Source organism: Pteropus alecto, unplaced genomic scaffold (assembly GCF_000325575.1).
Source record: "Pteropus alecto unplaced genomic scaffold, ASM32557v1 scaffold222, whole genome shotgun sequence".
Taxonomy (NCBI): Eukaryota; Metazoa; Chordata; class Mammalia; order Chiroptera; family Pteropodidae; genus Pteropus; species Pteropus alecto.
The window spans coordinates 505,640-511,346 of NW_006433716.1; positions in this window are offsets into that span (position 1 = coordinate 505,640).

Genomic DNA, 5,707 nt, shown 5'->3' on the forward strand with positions numbered 1-5,707 from the left:
ATCTCTCAGCTCCTCCCTCCATTCCTCTCTCCCTTCTCTTTCTAAGTTTCTTTTGAAAAGACAAAGCAACTGCATTTAAGTGGAACAAAGTATAGTGTAGTATTGGTAACACAGCTAATAAAATGCATGGATTTGACAGCCTTTATCTGGAGGTTTCCAAGATGGAAAAATTTTTAAAAACCCAATTTTCTTCAGCTTTATAGATGGAGCAGTTTGGCTTCTGGTATGAAAGGGGTTTTAATTTATGCATCGCATCTCAGTATCTATTACACCTACCTGATGTCTTCCTGGCCTCACTGGCCTTTTAGGAGGGAAATCAGCTTAGGAAAAAAGAAGATGGCTCCGCTGGGAGGCTCATCAGCACCTCACTCCAAGCTTCTGGGAACCGTGGGGGTCGCCTTGAGCAAGAGTGGAATCATAAAGCTCCATCAAAAGTAATAGATCTTTCCCCTCATAGTTTTACTCTCACCTCCTAACTCCACAGTGTGCTGTTTTAAAAAGTTTATTTTTAACAAAGATCTATATTGAAATCCAGGCTCGGTCCTTCATAAACGGTATGACTGGGTAAAATGAACTTAACCTCTCGGATCCTCTGATTTCTCCTCTACTAAATAGGCAACATATATCTGTCTTCTATGGTTATTTCCAACATTCTGATAGTAGAAACTCAAGTATATAAAAATATACATAGAAAAGAGACTGGAAAGAAAAGCAATAGAATGTTGACAATGGCTATTTCTTTTTCCTCTTTCTCTTCTGCACTTTTCAACTTTCTATTCAAATAAGCATTATCTTTCAATAAGACAATTATGATTTACAAATGCACATGTCACTGTTAGAGCTCACATAGATTATAATAACTATTGAATTTTATTTTCCTTTTCCTCTGCCCCATATCATCTACCCTACTCTCTCTTTTGAAAGGAAAGCATATTTGGGTGTATTAGTTTCCAATTGCTGCTGTAACAAATGACCGCAAACTTAATGGCTTAAAACAATGCAAATTTATTCTCTTACACTTCTGGAAAACAGAAGTCTGGAATAAGTCTTAGAGGGCTAAAATCAAGGTGTGGGTAGGGCTGGCTCTTTTGGAGGCTGTGAAGGGAGAATCAGTTTCTTGGCCTTCTTCAGCTACCAGTGGCTGCTGGTATTCCTTGCCTTGTGGACCTCTGCTCCATCTTCAAAGCACATCACTCTAGTTTCTGCTTCTCTCACCACATCATCTTCTCCCCTTGTAAGGACCTCTTAATTACATCAAACATATTCAGATAATCCAGCATAATCTCCCCATCTCAAGATCCTTATTCACATCTGCAAAGTCTTTTTCACCATCTAAGATAGCACATGGATACCTTTCAGTGGGGGTTCATCATCCAGCCTAACGCATGGAGCTTATTTATGTAAGAGTTGAAAGATTAAACAAAAACTGGGTAAGGAAAAAGAGCAACAAAGTTTCTGATAATGTGAAATAACAAATCAAGTACTTTATACAGAATATATGTTCAGTTCTTACAAGTGGTAACAGTACTGGACTGAGTACACTGGAAGAAAATATAAGGCATTTAGGTTTGCGTGTGAATGTAGAAACTGATGTATTCTATTAAAGAAAAAACAAAATCACACGCAACAATGGAAACTATCAAGTCTGTTCTCCCCAGATCTCTAATAGGCCAGAAATTCAGTCTAAAATTATTATTATTTCTTTGAAAGATCAGTTCTTATTGTTAAAAGTCACCAGAAAGACTCATGTCAGAGACTACTTGACTCAAAAGCAGCCTGTTTCCTCCAGGTTTGTAGTAATGTGTGCTAAGAATGACTTTTTTAAAAAAGCACAAAGATTCAAATTATTATTTTTTGTTGAAAAATGCCACAGGTTATAAAACTAACATCAGGAATGGATATAATCAGATCTCATCTATTATTAATGAGGTTCTGCCTTAATATGATCATTATAGGTATGTGCCTTATACCTAGAAGCTATTATCTAACATAATAACAACCTGAAATAATGAGTTGCCAGCATGATATTTTTCTTCTGTGAAGGGTTATACCTATAGGGTTGCTTTTTTCTTATAACAACAATAATAATAAACTAGCATTTTAGACAGAGACAGGTGTAAGTTTTATTTGTAATATAACAGTTACTGCTTAACATCTTTACAGTTAAGATTTGCTACAGAGCCAACGCAAAAATGATGTTTTGAAAACCATTATTATTACTACTGTAATGGTGATCCCAGAGCCAGAAAAACTCATGTACCTTTTTATAACATCTACTGTGTGTGTGTGTGTGTGTGTGTGTGTGTGTGTGTGTGTGAGAGTGATAGCGAGAGTAGTCAATTAGATGGTAAAGAAGGACACTTTTAATGTCACATGAGTGTGTGTAAGAGAGAGACAGAGAGACACATAAAGAGATCTAAGATATGATTATTCTTATAGGTCAATTTGCTAAAATATTTTAAAATATATATATTTTTTCATATATAAGCCTTTTAACTGCAATCCCTTTCTTTCTCTAAGGCATAGGCTCAGAAAAGACATAAATTGAGCCTTTGTGAGCAGGGGCAGAGACAGACCACATCCTGAATAGTTTAGCTTCCTTTGTAGCAGATTATTACAAATAGTTGTGCTGGGGCTTTCTTACAGAGATCCTATTTAATCCTAATGCAGTTGAATTCTGTGGGGTGCAGTTACCTGGAGACCAGCTTGGGTAAATCTAAGTGTCAGAAATGAGAGTGAATGAGATCCAAGCATCTGAGCTCCCGAAAACAGCAAAATCAGTTGAGAAAATCTCACAGTTGGACAATGATAGCCTTCATCGCTCGAATGGTTATTCCACTATTCCACCATTTCCTCCTTTCACTGCTAGACTCCACTTCCTCAAAATCTACTCGCTTCCAGCTCTGCAGCATGACTTTTGCTTCTCTGGCTGGGTTTCGAGGCCACCTTCAGGATCTCTCCAAATTATTCATCAGACGCGATCTCTCTGTAGCATTAGCGCGGTTGCCAGTCACGGCGTCTGGAGTCTCTTCCCTCCTTTGGCTTCTTCAGCACCGGCTTTCCCGGCGCTTTCCCTGGCTCTTCTTCTCACCATGCTCATATGACTCCCGTGCTTCCATCCACCCTCGAAACAGCGTCATTCCCCAGACTCCTCTTCGTGTCCAGCGTCCATGATTAGATCTTTATTGATAGCCTTATCCCTGCTAATGAGATTCAGACTTGAATTTCCACCCACTCACCAGATGCCTCCACGGAAATGTTCCAGCAGCCTCTCAAACCATCGGAGTCCAGTTTTGCTCATGAGCTGCTGCTGTTCTTTCTCCTGTTCTGTCCTTATTGACCCTCTTGGTAAAAGGCCTCACCTTCCTCCAACTCCTTTAGTCTGGAAATATCTTTGTTTTCCTTCACTAGATTAACTAATTTTTAGGTTCTGTACTTTCTTGTTTGACCAGAGGCTGTGAGCCTCCCTCGTTCCCATTCTTGCTATCCTCTCCTGGACGATTATAGTAACGTCTTAAATGATCTCTACGCCTCCAACCTAGCCTTTGTTCTGCTGCTAGAACTAACTTCAAACACAGGTGGACTCATGATATTGCTGGCAGTGCTATTTCACATAGTAGTTGCTCAGTAAATGCTACTTCATTACTTCTAAGCTTCGTGATTTTATCTGGTAAATTGAAAGGTTTAGACCAGATAGGTCTAAAATCTAGCCTCATTATAATTTTTTATATCCTTCTAAGAAACAAAGAACAGAGTTCATTTGACTTCTGATAAATCTGGGCCAGAGTATAAAGACTGATCCCAATATCCGAGGCTCTTTTTTCACTCCGAAACTCTCTTCCGCATGGAGTTAAATATTAGAATATCTCAAGCCCTCAGATCAATGATGTTTAGAATATAAAATATACTCTGCTGAGAAAGAGAGCATTGGGTCATTTTCTATAGGGTGGATTATTTGAAATATCTTTATTGTCTATAAAATAAGGAGGATGAATTAGTGAGATCTAGGATCCATTCTCTTTCCAAAAATTTGGTGTCTCTTTGGAACCTCATTTATATAATGAATTGAGATTTTAAAATGATTTATCTCATAGAATCACACACTTTTGTTTGTATATTCTTTATGGTTTTCTTTGAGTTAACCACGATCTCTGACTGCAAGGAGGTAGTCGTTCAAGCTGCTGGCCTCCAAAATCTATCCCTGCATTTTTGTGAGGCGCTGCTTCCCACAGGCTGCTACCTGTCAATGATTGAGTGGGGCTAGGATAGAAAGCATACCCACCACTAGGAGACACAGCATTCCACTGACAGGTGACTTTGACTCAAAGTCTCCTCATCAGCCTTGTTGAACTTTTCTTAGAACTGCACTCACTACATTTTTAAATGCCTCCACCCAATTTTCTTTCCTTCCCTTTCTCTTTCACTGAAGATTAGACCTACATAACTGTCTGACTGCTTACCTAGCTCCTTCCCATTTTCTCTCACCGGCATTTTCTTCCATGTCTTAGTTACTGCTTCTTGGATGACCTGGACTAATATACAGCCTATATTTGGTATCATGAGAAATTCACCTTTATCCGTGGAAGAAAATGGAACAATTGGTCTGGTTTTAGCATCATCTGTGCAACTGCAAACTGTCCTGCAGGTTCTTTTTTTTCCCATAGCAAGTGCATCCATTCACCTTTTCCTTCAAAATTTTTTTTTCCTGAATTACAAAAAAATAGCTAACATTTGTAGAACACATACATATGTAAAAAGAAGAAAATATAAAATTATCTATAATCTCTCCATCTCTAAATAACCACTGCTTTCAGGTCTTTTCTACAATATATAGACAATTCTCATATAACAATAACGAATAAAAGTTGATACACGTAATGATTTAATAGAAGAATTGGCAGACTTTTTTTGTAAAGGGATGGATTTGAGAATGTTTTCAACTTTATTGGCCATACAAACTCTGTTGCAGCTTTTCAACTCTGCCTGATAGAGTGAAAGTCACCATAGACAATATGTAAATGAGAGTGTGGCTGTATTCCAATAAAACTTTATTTAAAAATCAGGCAGGAGACTGGATTTGGACGTGGGCCATGGTTTGCTGACTCATAATTTAAAGAAAAGATCTCAGACGACCTAATCTGTGAGCGAATGGGAACTTTCAGACCCATTTAAAATGACCCTATTTGAAACTATAGAACTCAGCCCAAGATTTTGCAGCCGGAAGAGAGAGTATGCTGCTACAGACATGGCTAGCTTACCTCTGTCAGGGAGATCCCAGTGTAAGGGTGGAAAATTTTTCCCCTCTTCCTTTCTAGGTTCTTTGGCTGATCTGATAATTAAATTGACATAAAACAGATTAACGAGAGAGAAAAAAACAAATTTAATTGTGCACATATAGGAATCTTAAAGATATGAGACTCAAGGGCAAGTTGAGTAATTGAGGCTTATATGCCATCCTGAGCTAAGAAATGAGATAGGGTTCTGGGGCTTCAAAGGGGAAGAGGGTGATTCACAGGACGCTAAGAAGAGCAGATGTTTGCCTTGCTATGCAGATAGGTTTTTCAGATAAAAAGTTGTCTCTGATGGGAGGTGAACACCCAATGTAAATATACATATGCTTTACTATTAAAATGTACAACTGAAACTTACTGGATTTCATTAATCAATATCACAAGAAAGAAAGAAAGAAAAGAAAGAAAGAAAGAAA